Raw genomic sequence first — 19421 nt, 5'->3', positions numbered from 1 at the left:
AAAGATTATTGAGTGATTCAGAAATAAAGGCAAAGCAATCTGGTGGAAACCTTTATTTAAATGATTATTGAGATACATGAGATGGGGATCAGGGCTAAGTTCTTTTCTTGTATTTTTTGTTTGGAATAGAATATTTTTATAAACAAAAATACTTTCGTTCATTCTTTTAAAATAAGTTATGCCTTTCTAATTAAAAATTGAAGCCTGGTTCTGGGTTTTAAAAAAGTTGAAATGCATTTTCTTATTCTCTTACCCGGAAAATAATGGCAGTTAGAATTTCCGTGCCCTCACATGAGTTACAGAAGTAAACAGAAACGTTTCTTTGCTAAAACCTAGGAAGAGAGTAAAAATGCTGCAGGGGAATGTGTATAGGCTGGATAGACTTTCAGAATATTTGAATTGGAACGTGATTTTGCTTCAGTGATTTTAAAAGAGAAATAAGGGCAATTCAGAAGATCTTGCCTGGAAGTTGTTTTATTGTCAGTTCTAATTGAGTTGTATAATGCTCTTACATAATGTGAGACAATGCATAATTAGTTCTTTGACTTAACTCTCTGTAGAAATATACTCCTTAAAATGGTGACACATTCAAATAAGAAAATTACATTTTTCCCCCTGAATCACTAGAATTTTTTTCTTTGTCAATAGTTGAAAATTATTCTTGCAAGGATTACCACCGTCCACACACTCCTCTGACAACTATCAGCTGTAGTAGAACAGTAGGCTGGACTAGGAATAAGAAACCTGCTCTTATTTTCAGTTGGGACATTGGCTAATTATATGACCCTAAGCAAGTTATTTCATCTCTCTATGTTTTACTTTTTTCATCTGTTAAAAGAAAAGTGAATTAGGTGGACTCACAGAATTCATAAAATGTTAGAGATGGAATGGACCATAGTCTACAAATGGAGAATTCTTTTTTTCAGATGAAAGAACAGAGATCCAGAGGAATTTAGCGTCTTGTCCAATGTTCAATTGTGTTAGGGAGAAAGTGAAAAATATAACTCAGGTATTCCGATTTCAATCCAATTCTCACTTCTCCACATTGAAACTTTATATGCTTATCTATTAGATGAAGAACTATGAATTAAACACTTTTCTAATTTATAGATTGAATAAGTACATAAAGAATATTTAAAGTATTTAAATATATGCATTCTATATTTGTTGTATTAAAATGTGTTCATTTAAATATATGTAATATTCATCTCTCTTGTCTGGATTATCAATAGCATGTGAAGATGATTTTTGTATATTTTAGGGTTTCTTGTTTGAATTTCTAGAAAATTTGACATTTCCAAACAATCTATTGATGCAATGCAAATAAATCAGTATTTGTTCATGGCTGCTTAATAACAAATTTGTAATCACTGAATTTAGTTTAGATAATACTTAAAGGTAGGCTGTGTTATGAAGTTCTTTATAATTATAGAAAATCATCATATAAAATTTCCAATAGGACAGAGAATTAAACCTGTACAATAGCACAGAGGGATGTTACCTGGGATGACATGGTAACTGAATTTCCAGGTCCCCATGGGATCTCATTAACTTGGTGAATTTACCTCAACTTTGGAAAACTGATTTGTGAAATCCTTGTAATTTCAAAGTCACGGAAAATCTCTCAGGATTTGTCCCTGTACTAATCTCATAGGAGAAGATACATAAAACCCAAAAGTTAATTAACTAATTATGACTAAAATATAAATTCCAAGGTAACTAAGGAGTTTTTCAGTCTTTTGACCAATTCTTTTTGTAGGTAAAATACCAGGGTAGTCAATTTGTAATAGAAAGTTTGCCTTCAAATAAAATCAAGGACAGGTAATTTCTTACTGTGAATACTAAGTGGTGTTAAGTGAGGTAACTAGTCATTTTCTCAGTCACCATGCCCTCTGCTCAGAGAACATGCCACTTGTTCAGAGACTGACTTATTCTCTAACATTCCTGTTCTCTCTTAAGTCACATATATATATATTTCCTAAGTCATATATAGAGATATTAAAGTGAAAAAATTTTCTTTGGCAAATATTTACACCAGTAGGAGTAATACACAATGAAGTTGGAAAAAGTAGGGGATAAAACAGATAGTTCCAAAAGTCTTAGAACAGTAAGCCCTTCAGCTTCTGATTCGGCCAGCCATGGTTCTTATAGTTGCTGAACTGGGCGGGGGGAACAGTCTGGAACCCCCTGTGGTGGAGGCAATCTGGTGTGCAGGGCGGCAGCTACCAATCCGTGTGGAAGTATTTCAGTATTTTTAGCTGGCAGTTCAGCTGTCCTGGTGCATACTGGCTGAATATCTCTTGTGAATGTTGAGAGTCTTTCTCAATACATTCAATTTTTTTTGTTGTTGTTCTGCCCACTTCAATAAATTATAACTTAAACTTTTTCCTAATGTTTAAGGTGGATGTTTAGAACATGAATTATTGCAGCAAGTTATACTAGCAATGCCTCCAGGTTTCCAAAGTGCACCAAATGATGCCAGATTGCTATGACTTTCGGAATTCTTAAATCTGCTTTCGAAAATCTCTTTTTCTGTCTCTTTCTGTCAGGGCTGTCACTTCTCATTTTTATCCATGCACTTTCCTCTAGCAACAACCCTCAAATTTCTCACATACTGAACCTAATTTAAATCTACTCTGAGCAGGAAAACCTGGCCAATTTCTTAGAAATATGTGTAAAATAATGATGAATAAAATCTACGTCGTGGCCGAAGGAGCTATTTTATGAGTAAAGGTACATACATTTTAGTTTTGGACCTTGTGACGGATGTGTTGTCTATTCTGAATATCTTTTCAGTCACTCCATGGTCCTTTAATGTATTAAAAACACTCTAGTTTGACTCAAAGGAACCACTGGATAAGTAATCTAGTGTGCCTCGTATTATTGTAAAGATTGAAAATCAGTAGTCTGTTACAAACCCACGTAGCCAGTAGTTGTGTTTTGCCAGCAAAATATTAATGACAATGTTTTAAAATTTTTGGTAGGCAGCCAATATTTACTAATCAGAATATTTTGAATGTGAAGTCAAATCTCTAGATTCTCTTGATAAACAGAAGTCTGACAACGTTGGACCTATATCTTAACATGAAAGCAATAGGTGAGAGCTAAATAGCAGCTGCTTTCTTTTGATTGTGTTATGGGTTGAATTGTGTTCTCCCTTCAACAACCCCCCTCCCCAAAATGTTGAAGTCCTAACCCTGAGTATTTCAGCATGTGACATTATTTGGAAATAGGATCATTGAAAGCGTGATTAGCTAAGAAAAAGTCATACTGGAGTAAGATGGGCCCCTAAACCAATATGACTGGTATCCTCATAAAAAGAATGCCATGTGAAGAAGAGAAACACAGGGAGGAGAAAGCAAGGTGAAAATGAACTCAGAGCTTAGAGTTAAGCAGCCACAAGCCAGGAAACTCATGAGGCTTCCAGAGGCTGAAAGAGGCAAGGGAGAAACTTCCTCTTCGGGTTTTGGAGAAAGCACGGCCCTACCAATGCATTGATTTTTTCCGTCTAGCTTCTAGAACTATGAGAGAACATGTTTCTGATGTTTTAAGCAACCCAGATTGTGGTACTTTATTCTGGCAGCTGGAGGAAACTAACACAGATAGAATTTCCAGACTGCTTTTCCGACAATATGGTTGACTAGATATCAGAATTCCTCCACAGAATTAATTTAATGTTGAAAAATTTCTAAAGACATCTTTTTTTGCATAGCTGGGACACAGACAGATAAGAGACAAGGCTTTGAATATGCAAGAGACAAGAAACAAGAATTGACCCTTAACAATGTTTTTATCATCAGTCAAAAGTGGAAAAGAAGCAGTCTTTCCCCTGGTAAAGGAGTCCACAGAGACAGAGACACTGGTCTATATCTGCCCAAGAGCTCAGGGAAAAAGTAAAATAAGAACAACAACAACAACAACAAAAACTGACCTGTGGCTTTCAAAGCATAGACATAGAACTTCCCATGGTCTGGGTGTGTAATTAAAATTTCACTAGTGTCCCAGCAAACTAGGAAATGAACATAACAAATGATCACAGGCTGATAGCACCCTGGGATCAATAGCTAGACCTCTCTGAAGAGATCCTCAACCCAGGCCTTGAAAGATTCCTGTAGGAAAAAAATATAAAGATAAGACATAAATGCATATTATGTGAGTGAAGTCCCCTCTGCCCCACTGGATATAAAGCTCTTCAGATTAAAACAACAACAGCATAACCCCAAATTTCACAACACATAGATTCATCTTAAAACACAAATAGCTGCATTAGACCTTCAAGAATTTCATATAATAGAATTATTAGACTAGATTAGAAATTATGTTTAAAGGATTAAAGAAGAAAGAATAAGGAAGACCATTCAATGACATGTTTATTTTACTTAACTAAGGTTTTTCAAAGAACAAATTATGTCAGGCATTTTTCTAGTTACTGGGAATACAAAAATTCACCACTGCCATCCCCCCTTCACTGTCTTTATAAAATTTATATTCTAGTTGTAAGAGACAGATATAAAGCAAAATATGTTTTATACTGAAATGTGCAATGAATGGAAATAAAGCAGGAGGGGTGGGTAGGGAGCTCTGGGTAAAGGTGTGATTTAAATTTTATTAATACCTTGGAGATCAGGGAGAGCCTCACTGAGAAAAGGATACTTGAAGCTAAAGGAGGTAAGGGTGTAAGTCAGCTGTATATCTGAAGGATGAACGTTCCAGGCAGGGAAAATCCAACGTGCAAAGGCCCTGAAGTAGTAACTGTGAAAACAGTAGGAAGGCTGTGTGGCTGAGTAAGTCTGAGTGAGAGTAGGAATAGTAGGGGTAGTAAAACATGAGGTCCAAGAGGTAAAGTTAGGGCAGAAAAGTAAAATAAAATATGGTATACAAATGACAAAAAAGCATTAAAAAAGGAAGTTAAAATTTCTGACAACAAAACTTATAATTGTTAAAATATAAAAATTGAATGGTTGGTTAAACTGCAGATGAGATAAAGCTGAAGAGAGAATTAGGGAAATAAAAGGTAGCACTGAATAAATTGATGAAAAATCATTACACAGAAAAAAGATGTAAAATATAAAAACCAGGCTAAAAAATTTTAAGTACAATAAATAAGTCTCATGTATATATAATAGGGGTTCCAGAAATAGATAATATGATTGGAGAGAAGCAATGTTTAAAATGATACTAAATTTGAGTTTTCTGGAGTTTCAAAAAATATACGACTCTTCAGATTCACAATGGATCCTGAGCAGAATAAATAAAGCTAAATATATATCCTGCCATATGTAGATAAATTGCAGAACACCAAAGCAAAAGTTCCGAGTTAAAAATAACTCAGAAGTAGAGAGAGATAACAGAGATAGCAAGTTCTACTTGATGTAAGTCCTCTATCTTACCTGCTTCATTCATATAGTTTGCCTATAAGTTTCCTTATAAGTATTTGAAATTGTGACACCTGCAGGACTGTTAGACTTTTATAGTTCTAATCAGTATGCGGTAACTTCTCTCCTTAAACGGTATTTTTATCATGAGGTGCTTGCTAAAAGAGCTGAAAACAAATACTGGCATTTCTTTTTTATTATCTCTATCTCTTTCCTCTAACGCTTTTGATTTTGAGAAGAGAGAGATGGAGATGGGTGAAGAAAGAAAGTCCAGTCTAAGTGTGATGACTCATGCCTGTAATTTTCAACACTTTGGGAGGCCAAGGCAGGCAGATTGCTTGAACCCAGGAGCACTAGACCAGCCTGGGCAATATAGCAAGATCCCACCTCTACGAAAAATACAAAAATTAGCCATGCCTGGTGGCACGTGTCTGTAGTCCCAGCTACTCAAAACTTAATATTAGAAAAAAAAAAAAAAAAAAGAGAAGAAAAGAGAAAATGCGGTCTGTTTTTTTTTTTTTTTTTTTTTGTACTTGGATATGGATGTCTACTCTTCCAGGTGGGAGAATGTTTTAACTTTAACATTTTTATTTAGGCAAATATAATTGTCTACATAATTTATGATTGTCCTTGATTGAGTGATCTTGAAAGGCTTATCTGAAGATTTTTTTTTTGGTATTCAGGCCTGTGTGGTTGCCATTTGAAAACCAGAAGCTGGGACCATGACTTCCAAATTTCAGAATATTAGCTGGAGCAAGATGGCAGAATAGAAGTGTCCACCAATCATTGCCCCTGCAAGGACAGCAGGTTAACAACCCTCTGCACAGAAAAAAATACCTTCATAAAAAACAAAAATCAGGTGAGCACTCATAGTACCTGGTTTTAACTTCATAGCACTGAAAGAGGCACTGAAGAGATAGAAAAAAATAGCCTTGCCTCACAGACGTCACAGCTTCCCCCCCCTCCCTCCAGCAGCAGCATGGTGCAGAGAGCATCTCCAGGTGCTAGTGGTGTAGAGAGCATCTCCAGGTGCTAGTGGTGCAGAGAGCATCTCCAGGTGCTGGTGGTGCAGAGAGCAGCTCCAGGTGCTGTTGAAACTGCAGAAAACTCAAATCACTTGTGATGCATTGAATTCCGTGCTGTCCTGTTAGAGCAGAAAGGAAAACCAGACCAAACTCAGCTGACACCTGCCCACCTAAGCAGCATTTAAACCAGTACTAGCCATAGCAGAATCCCCGATACCAGCTGTCAGAACTTGAGTTCCTGCAAACCTCACCACCAAAGGCTACAGTGCTGTAGGTTTCTAAGTAAACTTGAAAGGTAGCCTAGGTCACAAGGACTGCAATTCTTTGGTGAGTCCTAGTGCTGAACTGGGCCCAAAGACAGTGGACTGGGGGGGCATATGACTAATTGAGACACCAGCTAGGGTGACTGAGTGCTGGCATAACCCCTCCCTTAACTCCAGGCTGCACAGCTCACGGCTCCAAAAGAGACGCCTTCCTTCTATTAATATTATACTTGAGGAGAGGAGAGGGAAGAGTGGGAAGAACATTGACTTACATCTCAGATATCAGCTCAGTCACAGCAGGTTAGAGCACTGGTCAGAATTGTGAGGCCCTAGCTCCTGGATGATATTTCTAGACACACCCCAGGCCAGAAAGGAACTCACTGCCTTGAAGGGAAGGACTTACTCCTGGCGGCATTCATCACCTGCTAACTGAAGAGTCCTTGGGTCCGGAATAACCAGCAGCAATACCCAAGTACTACATCGTGGGCCGAGGGTGAGCCTCTGAGACTTGCTGGCTTCAGGTAAGATTCAGTATATTACCAGCTCCGGTGGCTATGGGACAAAACTCCTTCTGCTTAAGAAAAGCCCCTTAGGTACCAGCACAACCACAGTGGGGTAAAGCAGCAAGCAGGCTCTTTAGGGTCCCTGATTCCAGGACTTGACTCTTGGATGGTGTTTCTTGACCTGCCCTAGGCCAGAGGGGAGCCCATTGCCCTGAAGGGTGAGTAACAAGCCAGGCAGCATTCACCACAAGCTGACTTAAGAGTGCTTGGGCCTTAAGGGTGTATCAGTGGTAGTCTGGCAGTACTTCCCGTGGCCTATGGTGTTGGTGGCTGTGAGGTGAGGCTCCTGTGCCTTTGGAAAGGGGAAGGAAGAGTAGGAAGGACTGCATCTTGTGGTTTGAGTGCCAGCTCAGCCACAGTACAATAGAACACCAGGTAGACTGCTAAGGTTTTTGACTCTGGTCCCTGACTCTTGGATGTCACTTCTGGACCCACCCGGGGCCTGAGGGAACTTGCTGCACTGAAGGAATGGACACAGGCCTGGCTGGCTTTGCTATCTGGCAACTCTAGAGCTCCAGGGACTTGAGTGAACATAGGCAGTAGCCAGGGAGTGGTTACCGCAGGCCTTGGGTGAGACCCAGTGCTGTCATAGTGGCGGTGGCCACAGGGTGCCTGTGTCACTCCACCCCAGCTTTAAGTGGCACAGAATGCAGAGACTCCATTTATTTGGGAGAAAATAAGGAAAGAGAACAAGAGTCTCTGCCTGGTAATCTAGAGAATTCTACTGGGTCCTGTTCAAGACCATCAAGATATTACCTCTATGAGTCTGCAAGAACCACAGCGTTATTGGGCTTGAGGTGCCACCGAAAGTAGAACCAGCTTAGATTACACACTCAAGTCCTTTCAAATATCTGGAATGCCTTCCCAAGAAGGATAGGTAAAGACAAGCCCAGACAATGAAGACTACAATAAATACCTAACTCTTCAATGCCCAGACACCAAAGAACACCTGCTAGGATCAACACCATCCAGGAAAACATAATCTCAGCAAATTAAACTAATAAGTCACCAGGGGCCCATCCTTCAGAAACAGAGATATGTGACCTTTCAGACAGAATTCAAAATAGCTGTGTTGAGAAATTCAAGATAACACAGAAAAGGAATTCAAAATTCTATCAGATAAATTTAACAAAGAGACTGAAATAATTTAAAAGAATCAAGCAGAAATTCTGGAGGTGAAAATGCAATAGGCGTACTGAAAATACATCAGAGTCTTTTAATAGCAGAATTGATCAAGCAGAAAGCAGAAGGAAATTACTGAGCTTGAAGACAGGCTACTTGAAAATACACAGTCAGAGGAGACAAAAGAAAAAAGAAAAAAAAACAATGAAACACACCTACAGGATCTAGAAAGTAGCCTTAAAGGGGCAAAACTAAGAGTTATTGGTCTTGAAGAGGAGGTAAAGAAGTTATAGAGGTATAAAGTTGATTTAAAGGGATAATAACAGAGAACTTCCCAGACTTTGAGAAAGATGTCAACATCCAATACAAGAAGGTTATAAAACACCAAGCAGAATTAACCCAAAGAAGACTACCTCAAGGCATTTAATAACCAAACTCCCAAAGATCAAGGACAAAGAAAAGATCCTAAAAGCAGCAAGAGGAAAACACACAAATAACATACAATGGAACTCCAATACATCTGGCAGCAGACTTTTCAGTGGAAAAGTCCTAGAGGTTAGGAGGGAATGGCATGACATTTTTAAAATAAGGAAAAAAAATTACTTAGAATAGTTTATTTGGCAAAAATACCCTTCAAACATGAAGGAGAAATAAAAGCTCTCCCAGACAAACAAAAGCTAAAGGATTTCATCAGCACCAGATCTGTCCTACAAGAACTGTTAAAGAGAGTACTTCAGTCAGAAACACAAAGATATTCATGAGCAATAAGTAATCACCTGTAGGTACAAAACTCACTGGCAATAGTACACAGAAAAACACAGAATATTATGACAGTGTAACTGTGGTCTGTAAACTACTTTTATCCTAAGTAAAAAGGCTAAATGATGAACCAATCAAAAACAATAACTACAGGACTTTTCAAGACACACAGTACAATTAGACATAAATAGAAACAACAAAAATTTAAAAATCAGGGGGACAAAGTTATGGTGTAGAGTTTTTATTGTTTTATTTTTGTTTATGCAAAGAGTGTTAAGTTCTTATCAGGTTAAAATAATTGTAATAAGATAGTATTTGCAAGCCTCATGGTAACCTCAAACCAAAAATTGTACACTAGATACACACAAAATAAAAAGAAAATAAATCATATCACCAGTTCTAAATTTCAGCATCAGTCTAGGGTAGGGTTTCTATTTCCCATGATATGTCAAGCCATCTCTCTTCTCTTCTCTGAACTTTTGGTTTAATGGCTTATTCTTACTCATTACCACAGATAAATGATCTTTCTCATACATATGCTTAACTATTTTTACTAACCCGCATTTTTTCTTAATATTAGGTGATTTAGATGGATGAAATTTTACATTTTTTGTTCTAAATAATACAAAAGACTTCTGACTTACAAAATTATAAGTCACACACATACACAGTCATCTATTCTAATTAATAACATCTTCAAAGCATACTTTTTCTAGGGGCTGAGACACTATAAAATATTGTGACGTGTAAAGTAGGAAGCCTCTGGCAAGTGAGAATTTTCACAGTCTTCTCACCCTAATGCATGCAATTTAATTTAAGAAATTAAAACAGATTTACTTGGTAAGGAAAATAAAGCCAAGATATAATTAGGGGGTTTTCAAAGTTAAAAGGCATTTTAAAATGTGTTCTTCTCTGGGGAAGTTTTGGTTCTCCACTCTAGGGACTTTCAACTAATACCTATCTTTGGACAGGGTCTGAGAATTAGGCATCTGAGAACTTGTCCTAGGAAAGTACAGAGCTAGTGGGGTGCAGGATCTCATGTGAATGAGGCTGTCAGCCCCCATGAGATATATTCAACTGTCCAATCGAAATTCACTTGCAAAACCCAAATTCAAAGATGAAATTTGCAAGAACTTCAAGAAAATGACCACATAGCATTAAACCCCAAACACAAGGTCCCCTTTTGAGCACTGGGCTCTGTGATACTGCATTACACTGGTCCTATGCCCATGAACCCAGCCATAGGAGTTTGCCTGTAACAACCCATGTTATATACTTTCTTTTTTATACAGAAGTATTAAACGCACATTGATGTGGTTACCTTGTAAACAGTCTAATGACAGATAGCATATGTTTGAGATTTTAAAGTCTTTCTAAATATTTTGTCGAGGAAATGCACAAGTTGTGCTTGAAAAATAGGAAACTGTTTAAAAATATTACTTAAAATAACAAACAACCACATTCTCAATATTTAAGCAATAGTCATATGCCTGGTCTTCTGTGTAATATGAAGAATATTCAATCATGGGAAACAGAAAACCCTAATCCAAGTGGCATAAATAATTTGGGGTTTCCCTTTCTCATAAAACAAGAACTCCAGACAGCGATAGATGCTGGCATGGGTTCAGTGGGAGAACATTTTGGGGGCGGCCATCATTGAGATTATGGTGGCCTTTTCTTTACATGTTGCTTCACGCCGACGCAGGTGCAAACATTATATCCCTAATGTAGGGAGAACACAGTCAACATGCATTCCTATCCCATGCTAAACAATCCTGAGAATCAATCTGCTATCCTTTTATTTTGTGCTAGTCAATTCTAAGATAAATCATATATTCTCATTTCTGTGCTAAATAATCCTGAAATTAGGCAAAAATTATTGAACTATTTGTTCAGGAAATATGTTTCTTTATATGGTTGCTTATTGAGGTGAACTCTTGGCTAGTCAGGACCTACTTCAAGACTCTCACCCCAGGCATTTATCCACTGAAAGCTATGATACTGTGCCCAATACCAATCACTTCCCTGCCTTACAGGGCCCACCTTAATAACACCAATTTCTGGCCAGAAAGCTCTGAAACCATCCTCCTTTAACCTCCCCCTTATGAGACACTGCCAATAATCTCTCAAAGTGGTATTTTCTCTCATTGCAGGGTGATTAACAGATTTTCTAGAAATCATTCTGTTGATTGGGAGCATAAGAACTGGAAGAAGGAAATTAACCACATATGCCCTATTTGTCAGGAAATCAAGTGTTCCCAGAAATCATTACAATAGACTCTTGTTTAGATCTCACTCATCGAAGTGGGTGATTTCTCTGACTCTAACTAGAGGGAAAGCTGGGAAAATGGGAAATCAATCAAGATGTACCACTGCAGATTTCTACATGGTCACCTAAAGAAATGGATGGTTCTTTTAGCAAGAGAGAAGATAAGCCTTAAATGGATCCTGGATAGGCAACTAAACCATGGATGTCTTTCCAGAACAATCAAAAGAGCTTCATTCAGAAGAACGTAGGGTTACATTTTCAGAAAAACAAAATGTCCCAAATCATGACTGTATTGGAGGAAAGTAACAGAGTATGACATTGGTTAGACTTGTGAATAGCAGGTAAGATATGACCCCTCCACGCTCAACTATAAATAGCCTAATGAGAAAGTGGAAGATCAAAGAAATAATTAAGGTGTGTGTGTTCTACGTAGTAATAAAAACCGTGACTTCTCTGTGGGAAATAAATGCCTAGAAAATTAAAAAGAAAATATTTGCTCCTCCTTCAGAGTTTAGACTGCAATATTTTTGAGAATCAGTGATTTTCCTTGGGAAAGTGTACTTGTGTGCATGCGTGTGCATATTTATATTTAGGTCAAGAGTTCTCTGTCGGATCACTGAAAAAAATAAATGTCACTGACACTCCTACAATTCAGAATGGTAGAAAGATTATTCTGGGTGACTAAGGTTTTCAACATAAATTACTGAATAGTGTGCTAAAGCTTTTTCTTTCTCTACGTAATTCTCTCCTCAATCATTTATTCTTCCTTCCCATTTTACATATAAATATATGCGGGGAAATCGTTCCAGATTGAAAATACAAATGTAACATGTGGATGGGTGCTCTGAATTGCAGAAAAGTGAGTTACAATTCTCATGGGAGAGTTTGAAAGAGGGAGGTACATTGGGAGAGAGTAAGGAATCCAACGGCTAGATGGCCAGGGACACCCACAGGACCAACTGGCTGAATGTCTTAGTTAGGTCTCAGTGGACATAAGAAAGACGTATTTATATTACCTGTTTATTGATGATTTGGAGTGATTATAGGGAATTTTACCACAGGAGATGAAATATCTAAAGAAATTTGAATAACATATAAAACCTTTGGAAATGGTGTTGTGGAATAGATATGCAGATCAGTAAAGAGAAGAGGTGAACCACTTGGCATATCCTACTGAGAAGGCACAGATCTCATGTAGATGGCTGTGTGCAGCTGTTCCAGAAATGTTAGCAGGGACACATGGCAGAGCAGGGAAAACTGGAGAGAACTCTTGATGATAAAAAGCAGTCCAGGATCAAAATGTCTGCTGTCTGTCATATGCCTGAAGAAAGTGGGAGTTGATGAAAGGAAAGCCAGATAGAAATAGATGCTCGAGGTTAATTCTCTCATAATCATATGTGCAGATCTCTAAGCACTTTCCAAAACACATTTGCTGAAAGGATTAACCTAATTCTATTCCCAGTCAGGCTATATGTGGGCTGTATGGTAAACTATGTAGCCCACACTGATCCCATCAATGAGGTTCAGAGACTTGTCTCCTCTTCTTGTTTGAAAACTAGACTGTATTACTCTTCTCCTCTTCTGAACTCCCTTTCTCATTCATGTGCTTTTTGTATTATGTGCTCGTTTTAGGGATTTTCCTAACATTAATTGTTACTTTTTTAAAAGAGAAAAACTGTGTGCTTTCTTTGACTTTGCTCTAGCAGCTAATATAGCATTGAAGAAAGAGTTTTTACTCAATGAATATGTATTGAATTAAATAATAATTCCAAAAACATACTGAATATCTTTAAAATGTCTACAGTATAGCTTATACTTTTCCAATAAAAGAGGTCAGCAGAGGGATAATTTATTAAAATATAAAATACATTTTCATATAAATGTATATTATCTTATTTCTTAACTCATAACAATTGAATCTGAAAACTATAGACATAGTTATACACAGGAAAATAGGAGGAGCTTATTAAATTAAAAAAATGCTAAAATTTATTTAAATTACCACATATTAAAAAGAATGTCCAGTAATTTTACTGGGAGAAACTTTATTAACCCAAGACTATTATAGTTAGTATAGAGTTTAGTCAGAAAAAGTTAGCAGGAGTGATTATTGGAGTGATTTAGTTAAGAACTATGGTGTCTTGCACTCAAATAGTGTATTGTATATAAAAATCTAACTTGTGTTAAAGAATTGTCTTTCTCCATCTTTTTAAGGTGGCCTTAAGATGCTGTTTTTCAGCATTGTAAGAGTTGCATAATTTCCCTAAAATTCAATTTTTGTTTTTGAGACAAGGTCTTGCTCTGTCACCCAGGCTGGAGTGCAGTGGAATGAGCAAGTCTCACTCTAGCCTTGACCTCCTAGGCTCAAGTGATCCTCCCACCTCAGCCTCCCAAGTAGCTGATACCACAGGTGCACACCACCATGCCTGGCTAATTTGTATACTTTTTTTAGATCAATTTAAAGGGCTCTGATCTTGCCCAATGTTATAATATTAATGTACTTACCTTGCTTATTGTTCCTGATTCTTTGTCTCATTGTAATAATAAAAGCCCACTTGCTTTTTTCCTCCTAGTATAATTTTCCTGTTTAGCAAGTTGTCAACTCAAGCACTTTGGAAAGTCTGAAGACATGATAAGAGCAAGTATAGAGGTATGAACTCTGTTTAATTAAATTCTGTTCAGAGCAGGTAAGTAGCGGGTGATTAATTGCTGTTCGCACACCTTTCAACTGCTTTTGTCAAGAGGCTCTTCCTGGAATATGCTTGCTGCTAAATTGATAATCACTAGGACCCACTCACGTTTCCAGACAAAACCTGGCCTAGAGTTCACTATCTTTCATGCTGCATAACCACAAACCTCTCCTGACCACCACCTGTTACACTAAAAGTCCTGGAAAAGCACATATAGGGATCTGTTTACATTTGGAAATAACAGTCACAATATGTACACCAAGAGTGGCCATGTATATCACAATATCTAAATGACATATTCCCATCCAATTTTTTCTCTGTGTATCAAAGGGAGCATATTACTAAGAAATCCCACACTTTTTAAAAGTCTCCATACATAAATAATATAAATGAGGAAACTGACAAGAAAAATATGCATTTGTTTCTTATTGAGGAGATTAAGAAAACAGAATGTACTTACAACTAGGTTCATTTTCTGCTATTAAACATTTACCATGCACACATAATCAGTGCAGTTATCTATCAGGAAACCTTATTAAACCAGAAAATGAATACTTAAAATTTCATAATTAAACGTCATTTTAATTCACTTGTGAGAAAATAGAATGGAAGACAGTGGTACTGATGTTACAGTACTAATTGTATCTCCAATCACAATGCTTAATCGGCTTTCAACAGTGAGCATGAATAACCCAGTGCTAGGTCTGAATTGTGATTAATAATTTAAAATATGTAAAGATAAGATTCTACTAAATGCAAGTTGGACAACATGAGCATTAGATAAAAAAGGAAAGGTCAGAAACAACCAGTATGTAGTGGTTAATAATGACAGTCCTTTTCTACTGGGAGGAATGCCATGTTTTCGCTACACACACACATAAATTTGCAATATTGCTTTCTGAAACTCAGTCTAATGTTAGAAAATTTGGCAGCAATTTGTATCTAACTTTGAGGGTATCTTATGTTCTTTTTTCTCATTTTCTTATTAATGACACTAAGTCAAACATTATATCAGTGTGCAGCAGGTTGGTAAGTAAGAGAACGATAATTCAAGATGTAACTAATAGGCTTCAGAGGGATTTTATTTTTTGTTTATATATTAGCTTATCTGATTTTTTTGCACAAGCAACTCTGCTTTGAGTTGGAATCCCTGGCTCTTTTTCAATTTCCTACTGTTCCTAACTCACTACCTCTAAAGAGTTTATATGCACAGACTCACCTCAGACAATATGAGATCAAGTGCATTTTATGTTCTTTGACCCAAGGACAGCAAACTTTTGTGGGTTTAGTTTTTGATGGGTAGATTTTCAACATCCTATTTTTGCCAAGGAGTCTATAAAGTAACATCACTGAGACTGTCAGCTTCCCTGACAAGATAACTTGAAAGCAGAATTGTGTGAACTAGAGGAGATTTCAGTTCACCCCTGGATCAGTGAATTTCACAAACAGCAGTTTAATCTGCAGGATGTCCAAGCCAATAATAAGAGCAAGCTGAGTTTGGCAAGAAGGATCTTTTTATTTATTTGTTTTTCTTTTTTGTTGATGAGTTTTGAACTTTTTGAGCTTTCACTTAAGATGCAAATTTTCACACCCTTAAACATCCTGGGTTTCCTTGGGTATCATTAGGATTATATTGTCAGATCAAAGTTTTAGGGAGTATTTGCTACTAATGTTTAACATAAAATCAAAGCAGGTTTCATTTTTTAAAATAAGTGTTAACACTCAAAAATAACACCAATTTACACACATTACTCACTAAAGCTTATTATTCTCCCTGAAAATACTTAATATATTAATATTAAAAGTGTTATAACAATAGCTATGCAGATATGTTTCTGAATTTTACACAATAAATATTGATGAATACTATGCAGTCAGGGTTAGAGGCTCTGTAATCAAACAAACATAGTGTAAATTTCATATCTTGTAACTTAATAAGTTTATGACCTTGGATAATTTGCATATATTCTGTGATGTATAATATTCCCACTTTGAAAATGAAATAATGACACTACTTTGATAGTTTGGCTATCAGGATTTAACGAATTAAGACATTTTGTAACAGGAAAATAAAATCGGCTATTAAAAAATATAATGCTGCTGCTTGCACGTTTTAAGAAAATATAAGGACACTATTGGATACATACTTTTTTCGAGACGAAATATATCATAGTGGTATTTATGAGAAAAATCTTGATCATGAACACAAATAATATTTAGTGGGATATAGTATTTAAATTTGAAAGAGCACTGGAGTGAAGGATTTCAGAAGTAACAAAAGGGAAACGATGAGAGAAGGGTCTGGAAAAATGGGGAGAGAAAATGACGTTGAAGATTAAGTTCTAGCAATAGTACAGACCGAGTGAACAGTTTCCATTAAGAAATCCCCTATAGCTGAGATGATCAGGGAACGTTAATACAATGATGGAAGGTTGAATGGGAAGCTGCTTTTTGCCTTGTGTTACTACAATCCTTCCTAGTTATAATTACTCTTCCAGTAAAGTCTAATGTCTACTCAAAGGCATTTTGAAATCTTTGAGTTATGTTTGTTTTTTATAAGTCATGCTTTAAGAACTGAAAGTTAATGGCAAATGAGTAAGAAGAGAAGATAATGAGATGCAAAACTGTAAACTAGGCCGGGCGCGGTGGCTCACGCCTGTAATCCCAGCACTTTGGGAGGCCGAGGCGGGCGGATCACGAGGTCAGGAGATCGAGACCAAGGTGAAACCCCGTCTCTACTAAAAATACAAAAAGTTAGCCGGGCGTAGTGGCGGGCGCCTGTAGTCCCAGCTACTCGGGAGGCTGAGGCAGGAGAATGGCGTGAACCCGGGAGGCGGAGCTTGCAGTGAGCCGAGATCGCGCCACTGCAGTCCAGCCTGGGTGACAGAGCGAGACTCCGTCTCAAAAAAAAAAAAAAAAAAAAGAAAAAACTGTAAACTAAGTCAGACAAAACTGTAAACTAAATTACAATTCAGCAGGATGAGGAATTTCAAGAAAGAGTGACTAGGAAAAGGTGAGATCGGGATGTGCTCAGCTATGCACCCATCCTTCTACACTATGATGCTTAGAAATATGGGAATGTTGCTTATCTTATCATTGCATAGACAATTCTTGGGTAAATTGATAAGGATATTAAAGATAAAGGCAATTCTAGAAGCCTGGCAGACTTATAGATTCTCTGGTTACCCATATAAAACAGATGTCTCCCTTACAACGGAAACTTGTGAAATTGCATAAGTGGAATTTTCATGTGTTGTTTTTCTCACTGAATCTCCTTCAAAACCTACACAGTGTTGCATAATTACTTTTTAAATTAATCTCCATGTTTGCACATAGCAGACCTCAAAAATATTAGTTCCCTTCACCTTTTGCCTTATGATATTGAGAGTCTACTGATATGTCCCAAGTAAAGTCTTTCCTCACTTTAAATCTGAGTTTTAATCAATTTATATTATTAAATTAGAAATAAATAGAAGAGAACAGAGAAGTTCCAAAAGATTAAATTGACAAAATTTGTCGTGGAAAGAACTTTGGTAGAGTTCTTCATATTAGTCATAATTGAGTTCCAGGAAACTAGTCCTATTGAGGATAATGTAGAATTTGTGCTGCATCTTGATTTATAAAAAAATTGAGTCATTGGAAGTCAATACTGGTTCTCAGACTACTTTTTAAAGATTATCTTTGAATTCCATAGCCAAGGATATAAATTAGGTCATATTTTAAACATTTAGTTTCAATAAAAATTTGAGCTTACCTATAAAAAATAGGTATCCTTAAAGTAGTCAAAGACAACAGATACTTAAAAAAGTAGTGATAAGTAATAACATTCTGAATATTCATATCAACATTTATTCAGAAAATATGTTTTAGAAAACATGTGGTAGTATTTAATTGATATATCTATAATATTTGCAACATATGTACAAGTAATTATTCTGGGGATGATTAAAAACATAAAATATTTTTCCTTTTCTATTATTTCCATTGAAATTTTCTTTCCCTCTTTACACTTCTTCTCTTGAACTTCTTCTCAGGAATAACTGACATTATTCCTACTTTACTCCCTTTTTTGCTCCTCTTCCAGAAGCCCTTTAGAAGTAATTCTCTCAAAAATAGATGTTTTTATTTCTTGAATTCAAGTGTATTACATCGTCTTCCTTTGTGAAGAGACAAAGCAACTGACAGTCTGGTTTGTTTATAATAAGTCAAATTGAATGTTAATTTAGTGGCTCATGTTTTTCAAATCCTATTGTGTATACTTATATATTTTATATTTTTATCTAAAGAATGAGAAGAATGAAGATAAAGGGAAGGGCATAGGAATGTTTCTTTTTAGGATAAAAAAAAAGAAACCAGGTGACCGGGCATGGTGGCTCATGCCTGTAATCCCAGCACTTTGGGGAGCTGAGGCGGGTCGATCACCTGAGGTCAAGAGTTTGAGACCAACCTGACCAACATGGCGAAACCTCGTCTCTACTACAAATACAAAAAATTAGCCGGGCATGGTGGTGGGCGCCTGTAATCCCAGCTACTTGGGAGGCTGAGGTAGGAGACTTGCTGGAACCCTGGGGGTGGAGGTGGTAGTGAGCCGAGATGGCATTACTACACTCCAGCCAGGGTGACAAAGGGAGACTCTGTCTAAAAAACAAACAAACACCAAAACAAAACAAAAAAAAGAGACCTGGAACACTTAGAAATGGTGACACTGTCAGGAATTACAGTGTTTGGAAAAACCAAACATTAGCTTCCATTATATGGATTTTGAGGCAGTGGCAGTCTGTCTTTGTATGAAGTAAGAGATGAGGAAAGTTTACTCGTGCAGGTATTTAGGGGGTGTATTGTCTGTAATGAACTTTAATAATGATAATAAAAATGATGTAACATATATATGACAGATGCAAAACAATCTGGTGAACTGGTCTCAGCCAAACACCTTCTCCCTCCCTGCCATGTTACTGGTTCCAGGAACATCTTTGATTAGAATTTTAAATAGCCTGGGACAAAGACATAGCCTTGAGTCCTTCTAGAAGGAAGTATTCCTAGGTCTTGACAGCTCCATGCCTTCTCCCTCTCAGAGCATCTGCCTCAGCTGTAAGATCGTTTGGTAGGGTCTTGAACTCGAGGCAGGGGAATCCCTGTTTTTACTGCCCCCTTGGAGAATAAAAGAGGAAATCCTGGACATTATTTCAAAAGCATAAAAGAGAAATAGTTTTTCCAAATGATACTGTGACTACATTTTGCCTTTTGAAAATTAGGATATATGGTGGTAATATTTTACTGCTATTATACTTCCTTTTGCTTCATTGATGGTTTCAGGGGGTGGGGCAGGGTGACTGCTCTAGTGAGCAAACCGTT

Source organism: Gorilla gorilla, chromosome 11 (genome assembly GCF_029281585.2).
Source record: "Gorilla gorilla gorilla isolate KB3781 chromosome 11, NHGRI_mGorGor1-v2.1_pri, whole genome shotgun sequence".
Lineage (NCBI taxonomy): Eukaryota > Metazoa > Chordata > Mammalia > Primates > Hominidae > Gorilla > Gorilla gorilla.
This window is presented reverse-complemented; position numbering follows the sequence as displayed.